The 26982-nt window shown below is 42.1% G+C and overlaps 1 protein-coding gene across 1 annotated transcript in view; it reads right to left on the bottom strand.

Annotated features, from left to right (window-relative positions):
- Positions 1-26982, bottom strand: part of ZHX2 (zinc fingers and homeoboxes 2) — a 200774-nt gene that overhangs the window by 100341 nt on the left and 73451 nt on the right. Inside the window, exon 3 of the mRNA XM_027854067.1 lies at positions 6266-6317. The gene's annotated coding sequence lies outside the window, so the exon portion shown is untranslated. The remainder of the gene's footprint in view (positions 1-6265; positions 6318-26982) is intronic.

Consider the following 26982-nt stretch of genomic DNA (forward strand, 5'->3'; position numbering starts at 1 on the left):
TCATATTTTTTAAAATACCGCTTAGCCCAGGTCTCAGCACACAGTTGGTACTATATAAATGTTTATTCCTTTCCCCTTTTCATCATAGCAACACCTCTACTTGGGGGCAGTGACATAGCCCAACTGTACTGACAGCAGTTAGGTGATGTAATGGATAGAGCACTGGGCTTGGAATCAGGAAGACTTATCTTCCTGAGTTCAAATCTGTTCTGAGACACTTACTAGCTATGTGACCCTGGGCAAGTCACTTTACCCTGTTTGCCTCAGTTTCCTCAGCTATAAAATGAACTGGAGAAGAAAATGGCAAACCACTCCTGTATTTCTGCCAAGAAAACTCCAAATGGGGTTATGAAGAGTCTGACACAACTGAAATGACTCAACCACAAAATTGACCACACATACCACACTGACTGGAGGGGTCATAGCATACTTTGGTGCTGGAAGAAACTTTAGAAGTTGTCAGGTCTAAACCTTTTCTTTTTTACAAACAAGGAAACTGAGCCTCAGCAGGTGAACCATAAGGTCGCACAACAGTGGAGCCAAAACCCAGTTAGGGCTTCTGACTCCAAGCATGTGTTTCTTCCACTAGGACAGCTCCATGTACCTGAAAGCAATAAATATTTATCTGCATACAAAAATATGCCACGATTCAACCTGGCCCTCCTCCCAATTAGCATAGATTGACACTTTCTCCATTTTTAAAATGGGGCCAGTGACACAGACTCTGCCGATGTCAGGAGATTCATGGAGAACAGCAGATGTTGGGAGCGTGCACTCGAGAGAAAGGAGGCATTTATTAACAGTATTTATTATGGGCACATGTACACAAGGCATTGGGCGAGGCATAAATGGAGCGCTCTGCCCTTGTCTGCTGAACCCAACGGAGGGGAAATGGAGGAAAGTCCTTCCCTCCCTTCTCCTCCTGCCATGCCTTTCTCTCCCCTGATAGCTCTGCTAACTTAACCTTCACTTTGCTTTCAGGAAGATAATGGGAAGTTAAACTTCCACTCCTATTCTGATATTGAGATAAACACATTATACAACAAATGAGGCAGTGGAATCAGGATCACCTCAATTAGAATTCTGCCTCAGATATTTACTAGCTATGTGATCTTGGCTGAGTGATTTAAATTCTCTTTGCCTCAGTTTCCTCATCTGTAAAATGAAAGGATTAGATTCAATGGCCTCTAAAGGTCCCTTCCAGACATGGATTCCTTGTGCTTCTGAAAAGGAATTATGTAATTGAGCAAATATTTATCGAATGGGCTGATTCAAGGAAGAATAAGACCTGGATTCTGCCCTCAGGGGAACTTTCAGTCTAAAAAGATCCATCTGAAAATCAAATGTGAATAAATCAGATGCTTACGTAATAACAAAGGCCTTGTGAGTTCTCAGGAAAAGCACAGAACCCTTCAAGAGGCCAAGAAATTCCACTCCTCTAATCTGTGTATGTTAGCTGGGTTCCTGTACTCCCAGTCAAGTCACTTACCCTCTGTCTGCCTCAGTTTCCTTACCTGTAAAATGGGGATGATGATAATAATAGCCCCAACCTTCCAGGAACAAGTGACTTAATATTGGTAAAGCACTTTACAAACCTTAAAGTGCTATATAAATGCTAGCTACTATAACTGTTACTATGTCCCTTCTTCCAGGTCTAAAATGCAGTGAATTAATAAGTTTCATATAGTCAGTTTACTTCATGAGGTGGGCTCTGTGGCTCGCTCACTCATTCCAGTCCAGCCAAGTCAACTTTGCTATTCTTCACCCTTGTTCACCTCTAAAACAGCTAATGGCTCCCTCCATCTTCATTTCAAAGCCTGAATCATATGGGAAGTCCTCCTCAAGTTGGTGCTACTTATAACATTCTCCAATTTGTGAAATTATTTAAGGTCATAAACTCTTATGATAATTTGTTGGTGTTGGTGTTCAGTTGTGTCTGACTCTTCATGACCCCATTTGGTATTTTCTTGGCAAAGACAGTAGAGTAGTTTGCCACTTCCTTCTCCATTTTACAGATGTGGAAACTGAGGCAAACAGGATTAAGTGACTTGCCCAGGGTCATGCAGCTAGTAAGTATCTGAGGCTGGATTTGAACTCAGGTCATCCTGACTCTAGACCCAGCACTCTATTCACTGCACCATCTAGTGAGCTGCCTCTAAGAGGGATTATTTTTTTTTTTTCTGGGGTCAGGGGATGGGAGGGAGTCCAGATCTGTGTTTCTGTCCATATAGCTCTTGGGTATTAAAACTAATCTGTAAAGGCACCTCTACCTTTCCATCTTAGAGAAGGGGTTTTTAGCCTGTTTTGTGTCAAAGACCCCTTTGGCAAGTGTAGTGAAGTCTACAGACCTCTTCTCAAAGTATTTTTGGATGAAGAAACTAAAATACAGAGGATTATAAAGGATACCAATTCCATTGAAAGATACTTATGAAAACATATATATTTTTAAAAGTTCACAGACCTCAGGTTAAGAACCCCTGATAAGAGCACTGCCAGGGGCACTAAGAGGTAAGTCAGTTAACACGTATTTATTACACATTTACTATATGCCAGGCAGTACTAAGTTCTGAGGATACAAAAAGAGGCAAAAGATAGTAGTTCCTGTCCTCAAGGAGCTTAAAAATCTAATGGGGGGAGATAGCAAACAAATGGGTACAAACAAGCTACATTCAGGATAAATAGGAAATAATTAACAGAGAGAGGGTACTTGAATTAAGAATGGGTGGGGAAGACTTCCTGTAAAAGAAGGGATTTTAGTTGGGATTTAAGATGAAACTTGGAAGGTCAGCAGGTAGAGCATTCCAGGTGTGGGGGACAGTTGGAGAAAACGCCTGGAGCTGAGAATGGAGTGTCTTGTTTGTGGTTCAGCCAGGAAGCCAGTGTCACTGGATAACATAGTATAATGAGGGCAGTAAGGGATAAGAAAACTGGAAAGGCAGGACAGAGCTGGGTTATGAAGGGCTTTGAATGCCAAATAGAGCATTCTGTATTTGATCTTGGAGGCAATAGAGAGCGACTGGAGTTTATTGAGGAAGGGGGTGACATGGGCAGCCCTGCGTTTTTGGAAAATCAATGAATGGAGGAAGGACTGGAGTGGGGGAAGACCCATCAGCAGCTACTGTAGTAATCCAGGCATGAGGCAATGAGAGCCTGCCCTAGAGAGGTGGCAAGGTCAGAGAGAAAGGGGTGAATCTGAGATGCTGCAAAGGTGAAACCATGAGGCCTTGGCAGCAGCTTGGATATGGTGGGTGACCAATAGTGAAGAGTCCAAGATGATAGCTAGATTAGGAGACTGAGGGCCTGGGAGGACGCTTAAGGGACCTGCCCATGGCCACTCAGGTAGTATACAGCTGAGGCACATCAGTCTTGAACCTAGGTCTTCCAGAATCCAAGACCAGCTCTCCTCTGTCCACTACATCATGCTCTTCAGGCATACTTGGTAAATATTGATGGCTTACGGCCAATACGTGGGAATAAAGCAAAGTTAGAAAGCAGAGCTGCAACAACAAAGAGACCCCTCCTCTGCTCTCCTATTATTCGGCTCCTCTGATCTGAAATGGGCATCTCTTCTGCTTCATTTCTCCATTTGTACTGCAGGCTGTGCTTCCTCCGAGTGACAGAGCCATCCGATGTCCTGTTGCCAGGCTCGGCCTGCCAGGCTTCACTCATGCGTGTACCAGCCTCCCTGATTCCTCCTCCCGTGAAGCGGCCCCAGGTCCCTTGGCAACCCAACACTGTAGCCACAGCCCCATTTCCCCTTCTGGGCCCCCTGAGCTCTGGACTCGGTCTATCAAGGGAACCACGCGCCTTGGCTGAGGCCTCTGTGGCCAGAGCCTGCTCGGCGTGGCTCCCTCTTTCTCTGCGCTGGATCCCCTCTTCTTCCCTGGACTAGAGGCAAGCCTTGAGGGCAAGGCCATCTGCGTGGTGACAGAACTCTGGTATGGTATGAGACACCAGCTGCCTGGACTCCATTCCTGACCCAGCAGAGCTGAGAGGAGCCTAATCGCTCTCACTGGACACACCCAGAAGTCTTAGGCACTCAGTATCTACCATCTTTGTACTGTAGAGTGATAGACTATTAGAGCTGGGAGGGTTGCTCAGGTCATCTCTAGCCCCAGCATTCTGTGATTCTAGAATACAAGGGTTAACTACTATCAGGGAAAAGGAGGTCAAAGTCAGTCAGTCTGTCAGCAAATATTTTATAGGCACCTACTATGTGCCAATTACTGTGCTCAGTGCTAGAGATACCAAGAAAGCAAAAGACAATGAGTGTTCTCAAGGAGTTAATGGTCTAAAGGCAACTGGATAGGGGGTACATGACAGAGGGACCCCAGCAGTGAGGAAACAGTGAGGAAACTTGGAGTCAGGAGACCTGGGCTTGAATTGTGGTCCTGATACTAGCTTTGTCATGTGAGCAAGGCATTTAACCACTTTGAGCCTCAGTTTCCTCATCTATAAAATGGGAAGAATACAACTTAAACTAAGAGACCTCACAAGGTTGCTGTGAGGAAAGCACTCTGTGGACTTTAAAGGGACTCATAATTACTACGACTAAGTGCATTTCTGACTGGTTTTATCAATTGGTCATATGTAGAATTAGCTTTATTGTTGTTCATTTGTTTCAGTCATGTTTGACTCTCTGTGACCTCATTTGGGGTTTTCCTGGCAGAGATATTGAAGTGGTTTGCCATTTTCTCCTCCAGCTCATTTTATAGATGAGGAAACTGAGACAAACAGGGTTAAGTGACTTGCCCAGGGTCACACAGTTAGTAAATATCTGAGGCCGTATTTGAACTCAGGTCTTCCTGACTTCAGAACTAGTGCTCTATCCACTGTGCCACCTAGTTGCTCCAAGAATTAGCTATCAGAGTCAAAGTAACAGAGTCACAAGCCCAGAAAGGACTACAGAGGTCAGCTGGTCTAACCTCCTGCTTGTCCAGCATTCTTATCAGATAACAACAATACAATAATTTTGGATCAGGATCTAAGACTTCATCAATATAAGGAACTCCTGGCATGGAACTTTCCTCTACTGATACAGCTTGGCAATTCAACTGTAATTTCCAGTTGCAGTGAGTTACGTTGGGCACTGAACGACGATGATTTAAACACAGTCACCCAGCTGGTACATGTATGAATGAGGACTTGGACCCCAATCTTTCTGACTCCCAAATCTGATACTAAGCCATGGTGCTTCTTCAGAGTAATAATACTTACAGCTGTCCTTTACAGAGAGCTTTACATATATCATCTCACTTGATCTTCAACAAAACCCCGTGAGGTGAAAGTATTATCTCCATTTTACAGATGAAGAAATTGAGGCAGACAGAAGTGAAATGACTTGTCCATGGTTACATAATGTATTAAGTGGTGGAGGTAGGATTCAAACCCAGGTCTTCCCATGTATGAATCCAGTACTTTGCCCACTATACCACAGAAGGTCATCAGAAGGTCCATCTGGCATCTGCTTCAATGCTCGCAGTGATGGGTCGCTCACTCTTTCGTACTCATTCCATTTTGGGACAGTTCTAATAGTTTAAAAATTCCTCCTTATAGAAATTTGAGAATTACCTCCCTGTAAACTCATGCCCCAGTTCTTCTCCCTTTGTAACCACACAGTCTTCCCACATAACAGCCCTTCAAAGAATCTTTCCATAGGCTAAGCATTCCTAATTCAAGGATTTCTAGGTTTCTACTGGGTCAGTTAGTTAGTCCTATTCCCTAGGTCAAAGACTACATCTCTTTCCTAGGTCATAACAGGGAGGGGAGGGAGAAAGGATGGATGAATGGATGAGTGCAAATCTATCTCTGAGGCCACAGAAAACCTCCAAGCAAAACTCTTTCACAGGGTGGGCCGCCTATGGTATCTAAGCATAGACAGGACAGCCTGTCCACTGGCGCATTCTGTTCTACAGATAGGAAGGAGGTGGTTATGTCCAGTGACCTTGAATGACAATGTGCTGCCAAGAACAGTCCCCAAGTATGGGAGGATGCCAGTGTGGGGAACCCCCCACATCCCACAGCTCATCCAAGTTTCAGGAATGACCAAGCTCAGACGTGCCATTGCCAAAGACAGACTTGTGTCTAGCCATGGTGGCCCTGTTTTCCAGGGTAAACACCTCCTTGTAGACACTACCTCAAATAAGGTAATTTCCTTTTTGCTTGACACACCCATCTCTTTTCTCCTTTTGAAATACAATCCAGGCACCCTTTACACCCCCAGCAGACATCACCCCACATTACTCACTGGTGCTGTATTGCTTACATCCTGGGAATCTTCTGCAATTTGACTCTGGAGACACCAGTGCGTCAGAGATCTGAAAAAGAAAGAAACTCTATATTAAAACCAATTTAGAGGATGGGGTGGAGAATAGGTATTGGGTAGCCAACTCTGCTCTTAAGGACTCCTGAGTCATGGGGGTGGTATTTGGGGGAGAGGGGAAACATGGTAAGAGAGCATGGTGTAGTGTTGGACTTGGAGTCAGGAGGATCAGAATTCAAATCTGGCCTCTGGCACATACTAGCTATGTGACCCTCGGTAAGTCACTTCTGTGCCTCAGTTTCTTTATCTGTAAAATGGGGATAATAATAGCACCTACCTTGCAGGGTCACTGTGAAGATCAAATGAGGTGATAATTGCAATGTGCCTGGCACATAGTAAGAGCTATATAATGTGAATTATTATTATTATTATTAAAATCCCACTTCTGACATTTACTAGCTGTGTGACCCTGAAAAAATCACCTAATCTGTTTCTGGACCTCAGTTTTATCATCTATAAAATGAGTTTGTTAGACTCAATAACCTGTAAGGTTCCTTGCAGATATAAATCTATCCTGGGAACTTCTAAAATTCTCTGGGGCTTTGTTAGAAAAAAGACTAATTTAGTCTAAGCCAGCAGATAGGAAGGTCAAGAAAGAAAGGCTTCAAGAGAGGGGAAGATGATGAGTATAAATGATCAGGGATTGGAGGCTTTCTTTAAACTTCACTAGGTAAATTATTTTCTTTATCAAGAGGGTAATTGGCTGCTACATTGGATGTCAAATTATTATTATTCTTTTATTGGCGGGCAGTGTGGCAGGAGGCTCTGTAATTTGCTCTGAACTTGAAAAGATAGCTGTTCATAAAAACAAGACAAAAAGAAATCTCAGTGTATATTTATACCATAGGAAGCTGCTGCCAAGAGAGCTCAATGTACTTTGAAAATTCCTGGGGAACACCATAGCTCAAAATACCAGGCCTCTGGAGTGGCCAATATCTGGTTGGTATCTGGGGTTTAGGTCTGATTGAATAAAAGCTGCTGAGGGTAAGAGAGGGGTAAGCCTAAAACAGGAGAAAGAGGAAAGCAGAGAGAGAGAGAGAGAGAGAGAGAGAGAGAGAGACAGACAGACAGAGAGAGAGAGAGACAGAGAGAGAGACAGAGACAGAGACAGAGATAAGAGACAGAGACAGAGAGAGGGAGGGAGGGAAGGAGAGAGAGAGAGAGGGAGGAAAGGAGACAAAGAGAGAGACAGAGAGACAGAGAGGCAAAGAGAAAGACAGACACACAGAGACAGAGAGACAAGACACAGAGACACCGAGAAAGGAGACAGAGAGACAAGAGACAGAAAAATACAGAGACACCGAGACACACAGGGAAAAGAGACAGAGAGACGCAACACAGAGATGGAGGGACAAGAGACAGACAGAAAAATACAGAGACACAGAGGGAGAGATGGAGACACACAGAAACACAGAAAGACAGAAAGAGACATAAAAAAAGACAGAGAGAGACACACATACAGAGAGACACAGAAAGATAGAGACAGAAAGAAAAGAGAAAGCAGAAAAAGACAGCGAGAGACAGACACACATTGAGAGATAGATAAGGGAGAGAAAAAGACAGAGAGAGAAGGGGCAGGGGAGAGAAAAGGAGGAGGAGGAGGGGGAATTTTAGTCAGGCTGAGGAATATATGAGGCATCTTTCAGGCCACCACTCATTCCTTTTCATTTTACTGGATTGCTTAATCCAGTCAAATTTAAAGTTAAAACTGTTAGACCTGGGGTTCAACATACTCCTTCCCTTCTCTTCATCTCTTAGTTTAAGTACCATTTTTTTTGTAGCATCCTTTCTGAAGTTTTCCTATTCTTTGTCTTTCCTGTTTCTTTTTGCTTTTATCCTCTTCCAAATTTTATTCTCCAATTCATGGGCAATGTCTTTACTTGTTATTTACTTTCCGTTTCAATAAGTACTCCTCCAAGGCTAACAAAACTCTCTCCTCTTTCCCATTTCTATGTCATTGCATTTATTGGCCTTATTGCATCTCCCTTTTTTTCCTCCTGTGCCTCATCGAATTCATCTCTTTTTTCCTCTTTTGAACTTCTAAAACAACTTCTATTATGGCATTTCTTATAGTACACCTTTCATTACAGTTTTTTGTCTACCATGTGATCTCCCCTACTAGGTTATAAACATCTGGAGAGCAGAAGTGGTAGAGTGGATGGTGTGCTGGACTTGGGGGTCAGGAAGACCTGGGATTAAACCTGACCTCTAACATGTGCTAGCCGTGTGACCATAGATAAGTCACCTAACTTGTCTGAGCCTCAGTCTCCTTATCTGTAAAATATAGATAATAATAATGGGAAGTTCAAGTAAGATAATGCATGGAATGTGCTATGCAAACCTTAAAATACCATATATAATATTTACTATATCTGTGTACATGTGTGTGTGTATACACACACACACACACCATATTTACAACATATGGCAATCCATATAGATTTGTGTGCCTCTGTACATGCATGTTTATACATATGTATATATACACGCAGCTAGGTGGCACAGCAGATAGAGTTCTGGGTTCCTGAGTTCAAATGTGACCTCAGATACTTACTAGCTGTGTGACCCTGGGCAAGTCATTTAACCCTGTTTGTCTCATTTTTCTCATCTGTAAAAATGAGCTGGAGAAGGAAATGGCAAACCACTCCAGTATCTTTACCAAGAAAACCTGAAGTAGGGTCACGAGGAGTTGGACATGACTGAAAACAACTGAACAGACATGTACACATGCATGCATATTTATACATATATTACATATGCACATATATACACACATACAGAGTGTATCAAATTTCCCCAGTGCAATGTAAAGTTTTAATAGCTTAAAACTGAACTGAGGTTTGAGACACTGTGTGTGTGTGTGTGTGTGTGTGTGTGTGTGTGTTTGGTCTAGACCTACGATTTCATCGATATGAAGAATTCCCCAAGTAGCAACTGCCTCTAGCTATGCAAAACAACAACTCATCTATAACTTAGTCATAGAGAACTTTGAGGTCGAGTGACTTACATCCACAGGTACACAGACAACAGCTACTACCTAACAGTTAGGACCCGAACCCAAATCTGGCTGACTCCAAGATCCAGTCCTTAATCCCCTCACCTCTACTTTCTCTTGAACGGTAGCTATTACTATTTCTGCGTATCCCCAGGATGCCTATCCCGAGGCCTCTCGCACAGCAGGTTCCCCATAATTTCATCTGGATGGATGGACACATTTCAGGCAGTGTGGCCTATGGGTAGGACAGGGATATTTTGGGAAAAGGGCCTTTCTCAAAACTTCTAAAACAAAGCTATATAGGCAACTCCCTATTCTCTCAGCCCTCCAGGAAAGAGTCAGAAAAACTTTCAGAACTATTAATTAACCAGTCAACAAACAGTTGCTAAGCACTTACTATGTACTAGTGTGCTGAGTACTGGGGATACAAAGAAAAAAGGTAGAACACTCCTTGACCTAAAGGAACTTACATTCTAATAAGGAGAAACAACATGTACATATATAGGGATAGACAAGACACAAGAGAGGTAGATGCGGGGCAGCTAGGTGGTGAAGTGAATAGACCACCGACCCTGGATTCAGGAGGACCTGAGTTAAAATCTGGCCTTAGACACTTGAGACTTACTAGCTGTGTGACCTTGAGCAAGTCACTTAACCTCATTGCCTAGCCGAGAGAGAGAGAGAGAGAGAGAGAGAGAGAGAGAGAGAGAGAGAGAGAGAGAGAGAGAGAGAGAGTGAGAGAGAGAGAGAGAGAGAGAGAGAAAGTAGATGGAAGGTGACCTTTGGGGAGATATGGACTGGACCTGGAAAAGGCCTGCTGAAGAAGGTGGCCTATAGCTTCAAGTCAGCACTCCATATTATAAGGAAGAAGGGAATTCCACGCATGAACTCGTCCCCACTGCCTCCTCCACAGCAGACGGCCTGACTCCCACACCGTACCCTTCAGACCTGGGAATATGGGTCTGACTTTACTGCTGTGATCCTCCACTGATGGGGGTGATCTCTAGGTCACCTTGTGATTCTAAACTAGACAGGATCCAACCTACAGTTTCAAGTAAACATCCTGAAGGATTCTTGGAAGCAAATAAAAGGCCAGGGCAGACTGCCCGACACAGGTACCTGTACTCCCACACAATCAGACTAGGACATGAGAACATGGGCATCTGTTTGGGGCCCGGCAGTGTGATGATGTAAGCCCATCACGGCTAAAACCTTCAAGGGCAGTCAGTCCCTGGGTGAGAGACGAGACAGGACTACAGACCACAAGAGGGAGGCACGCCCCCAGACCACAGCCCCAGCAAACAAGGAGCCACACGCTAAGGGGTGGGGGATTAGTTGTTCAAATAACTCATTCTCTTAATGACTTGGAGATGGCTCCAGTACTTAGGAACTGACATTGTGCAAGTCATTAAACTCCTGGGTTTCTACAGCATGAAAATAAAGATAAGACTCAAATTAGCTACTTCAGAGGGTTGTTATGAGGAAAATATTTTATGAATTTTTTTGGGGGGGGGGTCTGGACTTACGGTTTAATTAGTGTGGGTGAGTTCCTAGTATGGAAATTTCCCTCCCTGATGCAGATTGGTATCACTTCTGTAATTTAGATTAATTAGCTTTAAAGCTGGAAGGGACCTTGGAAGTCATCTTAGGCCAACCGTCTCATTTTGTTGTTGTTCGTCCTTCATTTTCAAAGAGGACCCATGACATCATGGGTGACGTCTTGACTCCTGGTGAATTAGACTGACCTGAGGCAGAGCTGCACAAAGTCGTCAACCTTACTCTCTCTTCCAGAGTCATGGAAGTCCAGCGGCAGCACAAAAGTCAGGACGACTGGAGATAGCTTGGGATGCAGTGGATGACCTTGGTGTCTTCAATGTCTGATCAAGCTCTAAGCACTCCACAGCGCCTGGTTCAGGTGCCTTCATGGCAGTTGGAACAAATTGTTCTCATCCTCAGGGGAGGTCTTCACATGCTTGGGGTCAATGGATCCCTGCCTAATTCACTGACAGGTTTGAGGCCCATCAGGTACCCTTAACATGGTTTAGCCCATGTGCTGGAGACTGTTTTACTGGGGTGTGGCTGCTGCACGTGCTATAAGCTTCTTGGAGCCACAGGTAAGACGTGCTAGCCCTCCCTGAATACCTCACACACTCCTACCCTCTCATATCAGAGATGAAGAAACTGAGATAGAAAAGGGGAAGTAACTTGTCCAAGGTCACACAGCTAGTTAAGTATATCAGAAGGGATTTGAACTCTGGTCTTTCTGATTCCTGGGGCAGCTGGTTGACACACTGGGTGAAGATCTGAGCCTGGAGTAAGGAAGACCTGAGTTCAAATCTGGTCCCAGACACTTACTAGCAATGTGACCTGGGTAAGTCACTTAACCCTGTTTGCCTCAGTTTCCTCAGCTGTCAAATGAGCTGGACAAGGAAATGGCAAACCACTGTTAATATCTTTGCCAAGAAAACCCCAGATGGGATCACAAAGATTCAGACACAACTGAAAAAAAAGACTGACCTTCACAACTCCTTCGATAATCTCACAAAGTTGCCTAAGACAATTCACTGACAGAGAATGTGATTTGTCCACAGAGAATATGCATTAGAAGAAGGACTTAATAACCAGATCTCCCTGTCCTCAGACTGAGGAATATAGGATACTTAGTAGCTGGGGAGTCAGGAACACCTGGGTGCAACTAGTCTTTCACTCTAACAAGCTAAGGGATGCTGGGCACACTGCTTAATTGCTGGGTGTCTCAGGCAATTCTCCAGAACAGCTTTTTTGGGGAGTTTTCCCACTGGAAAACAGGAGTGGTCCCATCCAAGAAATCAAACAATACACATTAACTAAGTGCCTTCTAGTGCCAAGGCATTGCACTAAGCCCTGGGGATACAAAGAGAGGCCAACCCCGCCCCCCCCAAAAAACCCCCCAAAAACCCAGTCCCTGTCCTCAAGGAGCTCACAATCAAATGGTGGAGACAAATACACAAACAATCTAAATACAAGATAAATAGGATGTAATCAACAGAAGGCAGGCACTGGAATTGAGAAGCACTGGGCAAGGCTTCCCATACAATATGGGATTTTAGTTGGGACTTAAAGGAAGCCGGAGATCACAGATCTTTCAAGTGTTTCTGAAGGGTGCTTAGGGACTAGCACCCCTGGTGGGAGGCCTTGCTGAGCCCTTTTCAGGGCTGCTCATCTACCTTTAGTGTCCACCTCTCACCCAACTCCCACCTGTGGTTCCTGTGGCTCTAGCATGCACAGTGGCCCTACCTCAGTAAAACTCTTAGCACATGGGCTGAACCAGGTTGAGGGTAACCAACAAGGCTTCAAGCCCGTTGGTGAGTTAGAAGGAAGTCTACCCCAAACGTGAAGATTTCCCCCGGCTGAATGGGCAGATGAGAACAATCTGTTCCAATGGCCACGAAGGCAGCTAAAGCAGGTGCTGTAGAGGACTTAAAGCTTGGTCAGGCATGGAAGACGCCACAGTCATCCAACGCATCGCAGGCCATCATAATCATCTTCATTTCTGTCCCGTCACTAGACTTCAATGACTCTGGAAGAGATTCAGGCAGGAGTCAAGACATCATCCTGTGACGTCAGTGGCCCTCTCTGAAAACGAAGGCCAAACAATAACAATAACAACAAAGAAAATGTGAGGAAGCAGTCATCAGAGAAGATGTCATGGAGGTGGGTCCTCGAGGTCATCTAATCCAACCCCCTCATTTTATCTGAGGCCCAGAGAGGGAAAGTAATTTGCCCAAAGTTATACAAGTAGTTTAAGCAGCAGAGTGAGGATTCAGACCCAAGTGCTTGGACACATTCCAGTACCCTCTTCACTATACCATATTTCTCTCTCTTAAATCTTGGCATTTGCTATGCACCAGGAATAATGTTGCAAGGATGGATATTTGTGGTACTCAATAAGTAATCTACAAAAGGGAGAGCTGGTGACTAAGAATTTGTTGGCAATAAGCCAGCACAGGGAAAAGAGTATCCCTGAACAGCCTCATAGATCCCCTTCTAGATAAAGCCCTAAAGTAAAGAAGGGCACATTAAGCTATCATAGCTTAATGCCCATATAATAATTGTTGTTGCTGTTCAGTCATTTCAGTTGTGTTTGACTCTTCATGACCCCATTTGGGGTTTTCTTGGCAAAGATACTGGAGTGGTTTGCCATTTCCTTCTCCAGCTCATTTTACAGATGAGGTAACTGAGGCAAACAGGGTTAAGTGACTTGCCTAGGGTCACACAGCTAGTAAGTGTCTGAGGCCAAATTTGAACTCAGGTCCTTCCTAACTCCAGGGCCAGTGCTGTATATACTGCGACACCTAGCTGCCCCTTGAGCTTATCATTTCTTATAGTACAGTAGTATTCCATCATGATCATATACCACAATTTGTTCAGTCATCCCCCAATTGATGGACGTCCCTTCAATTTCCAGTTATTTGTGGAGGAAATTTGGAGGGCCTGAGGTTTTCTGACCTACTCTGTCATCTTCCCAGCATCCTCCTCCCCCACCCATATCTTTGCACTGGCAGTCCCCATGCCTGTAACAAACTCCTTCTCAACTTAGAATTCTTAGACCCCTTCAAGGATCTGCTCACATGCAAATGCTTTTCCTGATCTGCTGGTTTGTCCTTTCTTCCTTCTTCTCAAATTATCATGTATCTATTTCTCTGGGTACATGTTGTATATGCCTGTAGAATGTAAGCTCTTTGAAGGCAGGGATTGTATTTTTTTTGTGTGTGGTTGGTTTTGGCCTTTGTATCCTTAGCCTTGTGCAAAATACCAGGAACACGGTAGGTTTTTAATAAATATTTGTTAGATTGTTTTTGGATTAGACTTTCTGCCTCCCTCCTTTTTCCTCTTCTCCTAGCTTGGTAATGGTAATCAATCAACAAACATTTATTAAGCACCTACTATGTGCTGGGCACCCTGCTAAGCACTAGGAATACAAATATAAAGAATGAAATAATCCACACTTCTCAAAGAGCTTATAATCTATGTGGGGGAAGACAATTAATTATGTGTGTGTACCTATACACTATAAAGAGAATCTATATAAAGTAGTTAAATATAAGGGTACAAATGGAGGGAGGGTACCAGTAGTCAGGGTAAAGTCTCTGGAGAGGTAGAGAAAGATGCCTTTGAGCATCTGGATGAAGGAAGGTGAGCACACATATTCCACACTAAACTTCTGAGGACTTTTTCAGAGATGAATTAGTGACTGAGATGGAAACAAGATTGGAAAGATCAGGGTCTTCAAGAGCATGAAAGATGGCAGTATTTCTATAGTGCTAAAGCTTTCTCCATCACTCAGCAAGGCCAGACTCATGAAACCAGCTGGGTTAGTGGTCCCTGTTTTAGCAACTGCTACACACAAAGTTGCTGGTTGGTTCAGGTAATAAAACCGAAACTTGAAAGAAAGAAATAAATCAGAAAGAAAGAAAACAATTCTCTCTCACCCCAATAAACACAGTTGCCTAGTAAGCAATATATCAAAGAATCAGTGAATGAAAGGGCCCATATAACTTAGAGCAGGAAAAGAAACGTCAGAGATTATCTGGTCCAATGCCCTCATTTTATCGATAAGGAAATTGAGGCCCACAGACTTAGAATGAAGGGGACCCAGCAGCTAGGGTGGCGTAGTGGATACAATGATGAACCTAGAGTCAACAAGTTGTGGTTGTTGAGTTGTGTCTGACTCTGTGACCCCATTTAGGGCTTTCTTGCCAAAGAACCTGGAACAGTTTGCCAGCCTGAGCTCAAAACCAGTCTGAGATACTTACTATCTATGTAACCCTAGGCAAAGCATTTAACCTCTCTGGTCCTCAGTTTCCTCATCTGTAAAATGGAAATAATCTCAAGGTTGTTGTGAGGATCAAATGAGACAATATTTGTAAAGTGAATTTTAAGGCATTCTGTAAATGTTAGCCATTACTGTCAGTCCACGATCATACCACTAGTGAGTGGCAGAGCAATGGTTTGAACCCAAAACTTTGGAGTCCCAATCAGGGTTATTTCTACTGCTATTGTTATCCCAGAATTTTTTTTTCACACTCTGAATGACTGGAATAATGGCTAAACTGATAATCAAGGCCTCCTCCTTGGCTGTATCAACCAAAAAGCTGTGGGACAATCTAATTCATTTAGGATCTAAGAATTCCCCCAGAATACCAGGTCCATACCTAAACCAATCCTTTCAGCTTTCTAGAAATCTAGATCTAACGATGCCTTTGGCAGATGTGAAGAATGATGGACACATCTCTGATTAACTCAGTTTGCTGATCTCAGAAGCCTTCAAAATCTATGAAAATGAACCCCTTTAAAAGGAAATAAGTGAGCTGGTAAGATAAGTCTATGGAGCTCAAATGTTTGTTTTTTTTCCATCAAACAAAGATGAGGGTAATGAGGACAGCAAAGTTCTCTAGGGGGCCTTATAGGCCTTCTACTCCAGGCCCTCATTTTATAGAAGAGGAAAAAAACTAGCCCCAGAGGGAGAGCAAATATGCACACCAATTGCTTTGTAAACCTAAAAGGGCAACACATATGATGATGTCCTAATAACACAAGTACCTCCAGAAAACATGGGGCAGATCCTGCTGAAATTTAGTGTCTTAATTGAGGCCCCGCCTCAACCTTCCCACCTTGTCTGTGTCTTTCAGAACCTTTTTTTCCTGTCCAATCACCTTTTTTTCTATTCTACTATGTTACGAAAATATTTTTTTTTTATTTCTTAAGTTCAAAATAAAAGAAATAAAATTTTTAAAAAAAGCTCAGTTGAGGTAACTACATACTCTGTGAAGCCTTTGCTGACCTCTCCCAGCTGAAAGCATTCTCTCCCCTCCTCAAATTTCTCTAGGCTATTTTGGATCTCTAATTGGTCCCCCTTACTGATATGGGCTATATCTACATACCTCCTCCCCCCATCTCCAACTCCCCCCCACCTCCTAGGAGTATGCCACTAAATCCTTAACAACTGGCTCTTAGAAAAGCATGACACACCTTCGAGTTCAATCTGTATTATTAACATTTTTCCCATCACTTTCTTAAGTCTAGACAATCAACAAGACGATAAATCAAGCCCTGCTTTGTAGGGTTTGCTGATTTTCTAGGCTCCCCCCCTCCAGTTCAAGTTGGCTCCTGCATACCCAAGCCAGTAGCCAAGTAGAATTTAAACTTCCTGGGGCCAGGGATAATTTTGTTTCTGTCTCCACCTTGCACACAGTAGGTGATTAAGAACTATTTGTTGATGCAACCTGGAAAAGAAGCCAGGTAGAAATATTCAAGCCAGTGTACCCAAGGATGCTCTAGTAATCTAAGGACTGTCTAAAAAGATCATATATATCTATATGTGTGTGTGTGTGTGTGTGTATATATATATATATTTATGTATATATATATACACACACACACATACACAGGGAGAGACAGAGAGAGACACAGAGACAGAGAGACTGAGAGAGAAAGAGAAGAGACTTCGGGGCCATTAAGTTCAATCCTTTGCCCATTTTATAGATGAGGAAAACTGAGGACCTCCTAGGGTAAATGACTTACCCAAGCTCATACAACTATTAAGTATCAGGAGTAGAAGTGGAACCTAGACATTCTGACTTCAAATTTAAGGCTTTTTTGCTTTTTAGTTGTGTCCAACTCTCTGTGACCCAATGTGGGGTTTTCTTGGCAAAGATAATGGAGTGTTTTGTCATTTCCTTCTGCAGCTCATTTCGTAGATGAGGAAAATGAGGGAAACAGGGTGAAGTGACTTACCCAGGGTCACACAGCTACGAAGGGTCTGAGGCCAGATTTGAACTCAGGGGCTGAGTCTTTCTGATTCCAGGCCCAGTGCTCTATCCACTTCAGCACCTAGCTGCCTCCCCCCCCCCCCCCCCACACACACAGAGAAGGCAGGTAATAAATGCTGACTGCTGCTCATAATCCAGGTGTGCGGGCACAACTTTTTGCTAGAATCCCTAGGGCTGTATGCTCCTTGAATGTGTCAACTGGGTCTTTCCTTTCTCTTCTGTTTCCTTTCTCTCCAGCATCTAGGACAGTGATGGGAAGATACTTATTGTAAGGATCCAGGATTTTTGTCCTGTGGTACTAATTGCAATCATTGCATGACTTAAGAGTTGTTGTTGTTGAACAACTCATTACCCCATAGCCAGCTTAGATGGGCCACTTAATTTGATTCAGCAGGCATTTCTTAAGCTTCTACTACATGCCAAACACTGGGGGATGAAAGATAAAAATAAGACGGTTCCTAGCCCCAAGGAGCTTACATTCTAGAGGGAGAAATCAACATACACAAAGAAAAATAAATGCAAAACTTACACTTAGTAATTTTGAGAGGCTGGGAAGGCATTAACAACTGGAGAGATTAGAAGAGATCTTTTATAGTAAATAGCACTCTGGCTTGAATGAAGTCAGAGATTCCAAGGAGCAGAAGTATAGAGAGACAGCATTTCAATCAAGTGGCCAGACTGGGCAAAGGTGCAGAGGTGGGAATGTTGTGAACCTCAGGAAACAGACATACAGTCCACTACTCTGAAGCCTTTCCAAGCCTGCAAGAGCTTATGTTCCATTGGCGGAGCCTTCAAGAACCCAGGCTCATTTCCACATGAGGATAAGGCATCATTGGAGAACTCTGGTGCTGGGTATACAGTAAATGCCTAATTAATATCTAGAGATTGATGCATCCCTATAGATACACAACGTAACAGGGAAGATTCAGGAGATTTTTTTTAACCAGAATGATTCTGTTTAAATGCTTTTGTAACATCCTTTCTAGGATACTCCCCCACCTAGCACTGGATGCCCAGAGGCGGCTGCTAGCGTGTGTTCTAGTTGAAACCCCATGGATGGTTGCTGACTACTCCCCACTATGCTGCCTCCACTGGCACTATCACTTCTGCCTCCTCCTTGTGGTCATTTGGACTCTGCCTTTGGGCCTCTTCACTGACAAGTCAGCTGTTGCCCTGTTTTGCTGGGACTCGGGCCTCCACCCCCATTTCTTTGATGTGTTCTCTTCCTCCATTAGAATGTAAGCTTCCTGAGTCCAAGGACTTGCTCAATTATATTTATACCCCCAATTCTTAACACTGTGCCTAGCACATGGTAAGCTCCTATAAAATGCTTGTTCCATCATCCATGTATGTATGGATAGGCATATACATGCATACATACATGGATGGAACAAGCATCTGTCTATCCACCTTTCTCTCATCTATCCATCTGTATCTATTATCTATCTCTCATCTGTCTACATCTATCCAGCCATCATCTATGTCTCCTCTGGTTGTCTATATGTATCATCTCTCATCTATCTATTCATCAATCATCTATCTCACATCTGTTTGTCTCTCTCTCTCCATCCATGTATCACTTCTCATCTCTCTACCATCAATCTCTCATCTATCTATTCATCTATCTCTCCATCCATCTCAGATCTGTTTGTCTTTATCTATCCATCCATCAATCATCTATCTCTCATCTCTCATCTGTCTGCCTAGCTATCTATCCATCTATCATCTGTCTATCCATCCATCCATCCATCCATTCGTATCTACCATCTATCTCTCATCTGTCTATATCTACCCATCTATCATCTATCTACCATCTACCTCTCATCTATCTATCCATCCACCATCCATCTATATTCTCTCTCCAGTTTGTCTTTCTAGCCATCCATCATCTAAATCTATCATCACACATCTGTTTGTCTATATCTATCCATCCATCAATCATCTATGTATTATCTCTTCTCTGTCTATATCTATCTACCCATCCATCATCTACTTCTCATCAGTCTGTCTACCCATCTATTTTCTATCTATATCGTATATCTCCCATCTGTCTATCTACCCACCCATCCATATATCCATCTAGCTATCATAGTTCCTGAGACCCCAAGTACTAAGAGATTTTCCAGACTTTTCTACCATGTACTAATGAATGATTTTTTAATTTAAATTACAGGATTCTTCTTAGGTCCATTTTTGGATGATAGAGTTTTTTTTTAAAGTCACTATGTGTGAGAACATAAATGTCCTGACTCATAGCTGGAAAAACCATCTCTCTAGCTAACTAACACATTCCAAATCTGTCCAGTCACATGAATTGAGCAAGAATGGCTTGCTCAATTGGGTTGTTATGCCTGAGCTGACATGTATTTAAGCCAGCAACTCTGGACTACTTCCTTGTAACAGAAAGACAGGGACTAAACTGTGGTGGGACTGGAGTGGTGTATAAAAAGACAATGGACCTGGGTGTATACTTGGCTTTATAGAAAACAAGTGAAATGTAAGGGGGTTAAGAGAGCCAATATGAAGCCTAGATTTGATGCTAAAAGACCCAGGGCTCTATGACTTTTAACTTAGGGCAAGTCACATAGAATGTCTACCCCTTGTCTATTTCACAGGGTTGTTTTGGCTTTTTTTTGAGGATCAAATAAGGTAATTATGTGAAAGTGTTTTTTAAACTCTAAAGCACTGTGTACATATAGGCTATTGGAACGATTCCTAAAAATTGGTATAGAAATTAAATTTCTATAAAGTGGACCAGGCTTTAAGTGCACAGGGCAGTTGCTATTAAAAGGACTCGCATGGTGAGTTTTTAATTAAGATCAAATACATTTCATTGATGACTTGTTTTGAGATCACCGTCATGTCAGAATTTTCCCCCCTACAAAGAACCTTCCCCTATAATACAAAAAGGAGTGACGCAAAACCAACAAACACAATGAGGGTCTAGTGGTGTCTGCTGCGATAGCGAATTCTTTCTTGAAGTGACAGTAGTTTTGCAGTGGGAATGGCACTTATCTGTAAAATGAGGGGGTGGGATGGCAGATTAAAAATCTGAATTCAGCAATATATTGCTTTCAGGAAATGCTATAAAAACGAGAGATACACACAAACCAAATAAAGGTCAAAGTAGAATTTATTATGTAAAAAAAGCAGGGGTAGTAATCATGATCTCAAAGTTAAAATAGATTTAATCAAAAGAAAAATAGGGAAACTATACTGTATGTCAGTCATATTGTTCGATGTTGTTGGACCATTTATAATAACTGACAGTATAAAAACCTAAGAGTACACCTGCCAAAACAGACACAGGAACTATACGAATATAAACATAAAACACCTTTTATACAAATAAAGTTAGATCTAAATAACCGAAATAATATTTATTGTTCATGAGTAGGTAAAGCCAATATTAAAAAATTACAATTTTACCCAACTAATTATTTATGTAATGCCACCCCCATCAAATTACTAAAAAATTATCTTACTGAGTTAGGAAAAATAATAACAGAACTCATTTGGAAGAGCAGAGGGTCAGGAACTTGAAGGAAACCAGGGGAAAAAGATATGAAGGAACCAGGTTCAGTAGTATCAGATCTTAAACTATATTATAAGGTGAGAGCATCATTGAAGTATAAAATGGAAAATTTTGATTATTTTAAATTAAAAATTTCTTGTATAAATAAAACCTATGCAGCCAAGAATAGAAGGAATGCAGAAAATTGGGGGAGAACTTTCATAGACAATCTCTCAGATAGAATGTGATTGGGTTGGAATATTGCTGTAATGTGGCAAATGATGAGCTGGTTTATTTAAAAAAAAAAGAGAGAGACTTGGACTTAAGAAGGATGCCCCTTCAGAGAAAGAGATAACAAGTTTATGTATATATGTCTGAGTGGATATGTGTATATATGTGTATGTTTATATATATATATATGTGTGTGTGTGTATTTATGTATGTATGTATATATGTATTTATATATGCATATACATATATGTGTGCATACATATGCACAAATGTAAACATATGTACACAATCTACATCATTGTATGATACATACATGCGTACATACATGTGTGCATTATGTATCTATATTTCTGTGCTTAATTGTAGCCTTCTTGGGGGGAGGGGGAAAATAAAGTAAAAAGTGCACAGCAGACAACAAAAGAAAACCTACAGGGAAGCAAAGAAAAGCTGCATAGCTTTGAAAACAATGTGTACTATTTGTTATATAGGGTTTCTTGAAATCGAAATTTATTGCTGTGTACTTTGAATCCTCTCTTATGTTCTGCTGTGTATATGGAAATAGGTTTTTTTCCTTTTCTTATTTTGTATTTACATTTAAAATAACTTTTAAAACTTTTTTAAAAAATGAGGGCATAGATACTAAATTATTTCTGAGGCCCCTTCTAGCTCTGAATCTATAATTCTATGATGATATGATCTTTTTTTTTTTTTGTTTTGCTTTTTTTTTGTTTTTTGGCTAGGCAATGGGGTTAAGTGACTTGCCCAGGGTCACACAGCTAGTGAGTGTTATGTGTCCGAGGCCACATTTGAACTCAGGTCCTCCTGAATCCAGGGCTGACGCTCTATCCACTGTGCCACCTAGCTGCCCCCTGATGATATGATCTTAATGGTCTCTACAATCAAAATATAATTCTGCTAAATTACAATGACTAAGACTGGTGCCACAGAGGAGATATGAGAAGACACCTTCCCCCTGATTCTTTGTAGAAGTCAAGGACCATGGGTACATAGATAGTCAGCTGGGAAGGTATGGAACTATATATATATATATATATACACATATATGTGATTTTTTAAAAAATTTGGGTTAGTTTTACTGAACTTTATTATAAGAGATGGCTCTCTGGGAGGGGGATGGGAAGATACCCTGGGAAATGCAGATGATATGAAAAAAAAGATATAAATTTATTTTAAAAACTTTTTTTTAAAAAAATTGGGGCTTTTTAAAAGGACATACCTTTATCATATGCAAAAAATCAAACAAACCTCCCTTTGGGATCCTGATGTCCTTGGCAAAAGTGAAAACTGCTCAGGGATTAAATTTTCTACAACTCCAAAGCAAATTTTTTATAAACTGGAAGGGAAAAAAAGGTCTCAAACAAACAAATGGGGTTCTCCAATTGACTAAATTAATAATACCATGGATTTTAAAGATAGAAGAGATCTTAGAGATCATTCAGTACAACTCTCTTCCACTTTACAAATGAGGAAACTGAGGCCTAGAGAAGGGAAATGACCTGTGAGTTCACAGGCAGAAAAGAGTAAAGCAAGGACTTATTAGTTGTGTGTGGGGATAAGGGTTGTGGTGTGTGGTGTGTGCAACACAGGGCTAGAGCCTGGTTTTGTGATTAACTAGTTGTGTTAACCTACCAGCCAAGTCATGCAACATTTCTGAGCCTCAGTTTCCTCATCTGTTAAATGGGGCTAATAATAATTGCCTTCTCTTCACTCCCAAGGTTATTTTGACAGTAGAGCCAAGGAGATAAGAGCTGTGGAAATGCTTGGGAAAAATAAAAGCTCCTTGGAGTATCTGAATGACTCATATTATGTAACACCCTACCTCTCCACCCTCCACACTGTAGGCGTTCAATACATATTTGCTGAATGAAGGAATGAATGAACAAATGTAAACGACTACAGAAAACTCTGCAAATAAGATCCTTACTCCTTCGTAGCTTCTTTTTGTGGTACCCCATCCCTCTTCCAGAGTGCCTCGTACTGTGCTGGTTGCTACTTAATGCTCAAATGGAGTAACTGCAAGCAGTTAATCTTAATATTCAATTGGATATTGGGCCTGGAGTCAGGAAGGCCTGAGTTCAAATCCAGCCTCAGACACTCTGTGTGACCCTGGGCAAGTCATACTTAATCTCTGCCTGCCTCAGTTTTCACAACAATAAAATGGGAATGATGATCAAATGAGATAATATTTGTAAAGTGCTTAGTACGGTGCCTCCCTCCCTAATGAGGCGAAGGAGCCATTAATATGCAACAATAAATCGGCAGTTTTGATTGGTGGGTTCTTTCCACACTCTTTTTGTTGTTTAGTCATTTTCAGTCATGCCCAACTTGTCATGACCCCTTTCAGGGGTTTTCTTGGAAAAGATACTCGAGTATCTTTTTTTGCCATTTCCTTCTCCACCTCATTTTACAGATGAGGAAACTGAAGCCAGATTAGAACTCAGCAGCAACAGTCAGAGCTCTGCACTGGGAGTCAGAATATAAGAGCTCAGGCCTGGATGGCTCCAGGGATAAATCCTTTCATAGCTCTGAGCCTCAGTTTCCACATCTGCAAAAAAGGGGTGAGGTCTGACTCTAAGGTCCTGTCTTAATCTGACATTCTATCATTCTCAGAACTAAGTTTGTATGTAAGTCTGGGATTTATAGCCAAAAGACCCAGAGCTCAACACACAGTCTGAGAGGACACACGGTGGCAAGAACCCAGGGTAGGCTTGGAAGATAGCTAGCTTTCAGGGTCTTAGGTCTTCTAGCTTAGGGCTGCAAGGAGCCTAACTGATCACCTAATCCAACTCCCTCCCTCATTTTTCTGGGGAAGAATTCAAGCCCCAGAGAGGTTAAGTGATTTCTCCATGGTCACACAGCCAGGAAATTAGCAGAGCCAGGTTTTGAATCTATGCCTTGCCTTTACATGCGATACTCTTTCCGCTAAACCACAGCTGCCTCATCAGAGGTCATCTGGTCCAACCCCTTTTCTAGATAGAAAATCCCTACAATATCCTAGACGAATGGTTTTTTACAATCTGGCTGAACACCTCCAGGGATGGGGATCTTACTACCTGTCAAGGCATTGCATTTCACTCCTTGGCAACTCTGTTACAAAGTTCTCTCTATCTCCTTTCAACTTCCCCTTAGCGTTTCTAGTTCTGCTCTTTGGGACCAAGGAGAATAAATGGAATCCCTCTTCTACTGGAGGACAGGTATTGTGATACCTGAAACCTTATTTAGGCTAAAAATTCCCAGTTCCTCCAAATGATCTTTTTGGTGGCGTGACTATCCTACCAATCAATCAATTAATCAACAAGCATCAAGAAATAATCATCTTTGAACCTACTATGTGCCAGGACACTGCTCCGAGACAGAAAGTCTCACTCAACGCAGCATAAAATTGAATTAGACTTCACACTGGCCATATCATGCTGTTGGCTCATATTAAGCTCGTTGTCCATCAAAACCTCTTAGTCTTAATGTGAAAACAGGTTTAATGTGAATGTATATGTTAAGCCTATATCAATTTATACACTCTGTAAATTGGTGGGGGGAGGGGAGAGATAGGGAGAAAATCTGGAACTCAAAATCTTTAGAAAAAGAAAAATAAATAAATAAATGCATTTTTTAAAAAAGAAAAGTGAGGAGCATTTAATAGGAACATAACTTTTTAGCATTATTACGAGAAAAATTTTGACTTTGCAGACCCCCTGAAAAGGTCTCAAAGACTCCCATGGACACAGAGACCACATTTTCAGAACACTTCCCTAAAACCACTTTTGTGGAGTTTCAAAATTTTTACATACACTTTCCCATTACTGACTTTTTATTTGAGGAAACCATTGTTTCCTTGAAATATCTGTTGATGTACCAAATCTTCAGGATTAAGTAGTATTTTCTAATCGTTTTAACACTTTCTTCAATGGTCCGTTATTAAAATGATATTGTTAGGGGCAGCTAGGTGGCACAGTGGATAGAGCACCAGCTCTGAAGTCAGGAGGATCTGAGTTCAAATCCGACCTCAGACCAAACACTTGACACTAGCTGTGTGACCCTGGGCAAGTCACTTAACCCCAATTGCCTCGAAAAAAAATGATACTGTTGTGTTTAAAAAGCAACCAAAACAAAACCTCCTAGTCTTTTCAGGACAAGCTACCTCCTCCCCTTGTCTTGCTCACCTCATTTTACCCAGAGGTGAAAGACCTTGCCTGAGGCACTGTTGCATAGTGGAAAGAGAACTGGCTTTGGGGTCGGTGGACTTGGGAATGTATCCCAATTATACTTCTATCTTATGTATTTTGGGGCAATTCATTTCAACTCTGCGGGACACTATTTCCCCTACTTTAAAAATAAGGCTGGACTAAATGATGCTTTGTTGTTTAGTCATTTTCAGTCATGTCTGACTTGTGACCCCTTTTTGGGGTTTTCTTGACAAAGATACCGAAGCACTGTTTGCCATTTCGTTCTCCAGCTCATTTTACAGATGAGAAAACTGAGGCAAACAGCATTAAGTGATTTTCCCAGGGTCACACAGTTAGAAGTGTCTAAGGCTGGATTTGAACTCAGGACCTCCTGACTCCAGACCAGGCACTTGATCCACCATGCCACCTGGCTACCCCTCAATACTGAGAGCTACAGAGTGCTTTAAGGCATATAAAGTCTTTTACATATGTTATCTCATTTGAGCATCTCAATAGCCCTGTAAGGTAGGAATTCATCCTCATTTTAGAGATGAGAAAACATGGTAAGAAGGGTTAAGCAATGTTCCCATGGTCATAAGCAGGATTTGAACTTGGGTCTTCCTCTCTATCCATAAGGCAATACTGTCTCCCACAACGGTGACAGCTAGAACCCAGCTCTCCTCATACCCTCATCCAGTGCTATTTCTATTTCTTCACAGTCTCTTCCAACTCTAAAATTCTATGGGCTTTAAGTTCATGGTTGGGTGTCTGTGGGCAGTAGCAGGAGAGGAAGGTATAGACAGTGGTATGCTGCTCACTGCCCTGATGCTGTCTGCTGATACCAGACCATAATTTTGGGGTCTCAGGACAGGAAAAACACTGAGGTGGTACACAGCAGGGGTGTCAAACTCAGATAGAAATGGGGGCCACTAAACCTTACCCAAGGATCCCTGAAGGCCACATATTGACTTAGAAAACCCTATATTGACACTACCTATGTTTTATTGTATTTTTATTTATTTTTTTAAAAATTTCCCAATTACATTTTAATCTGATTCTGGCTGCACTCCCAATGAGGGTTGTGTGTTCCATACCTTTGGCATAGTAGATAGAACAACAGATTGGAATAAGGAAGACAGAAAATCAAATCCTGTCTCAGATACTTACTAGCTGGGTAACCCTGATCATCTAACCCCGAGCATTAACCTCGTAGGTGGGGGCGCTTTGCAAACTTTAAAGCTTTGAGATGTCAGTTCTCATGGATCCGTCTCCCTCTCGGCTTGAAACTCCACAAAGGCAATTTTCAGATCTCATCAAGATCCGAAGGATTTGCACACATGAAGATGATCAGATGGCTGACTTAGGACTAGATGAGACTTTGGCAGTTCTACGGTCCCACCCTCTAACTGTACAAATAAGGAAACTGGGGCATAGTTGAGGTGATTTACATCTACTATAACTAAGCTGCTCCCCAGAAGAACTCCATGGCCATGTCACGGTGGCATGGAAGTGACACTGAGTTCCTGAAGGCCATGCTGGAGGAACATACACTTTGCTAAGTTTGAACAACCTGGAAAGGCTTCAAGTAGAGACTTTTAAAGGCACGAAGGTGGTACAGGGGATGGAAAGCTGGACACAGAATCAGAAAGACCTGTGTTCAAAGCCAACCTCAGGCAAGCTGTGTGATCCTGGGCAAGTCACTTAACCTTTGTTTGCTTCAGTTTCCTCATCTGTAAAATGGGGATAATAAAGTGGGGAGGATAACCGATCTCTCAGGACTGTTGAGGATCAAATGAGATAATAATTGTAAATCACTTAGCATAGTGCCTGCCACATCAAAGGGGCCATAGAAATGTTAGCTTGCGCTCTCTCTCTTACACACACACACACACACACACACACACACACACACACACACACACACA

Source organism: Vombatus ursinus, unplaced genomic scaffold, assembly GCF_900497805.2.
Source record: "Vombatus ursinus unplaced genomic scaffold, bare-nosed wombat genome assembly UNPS02010284.1, whole genome shotgun sequence".
In the NCBI taxonomy this organism is placed as follows: Eukaryota; Metazoa; Chordata; class Mammalia; order Diprotodontia; family Vombatidae; genus Vombatus; species Vombatus ursinus.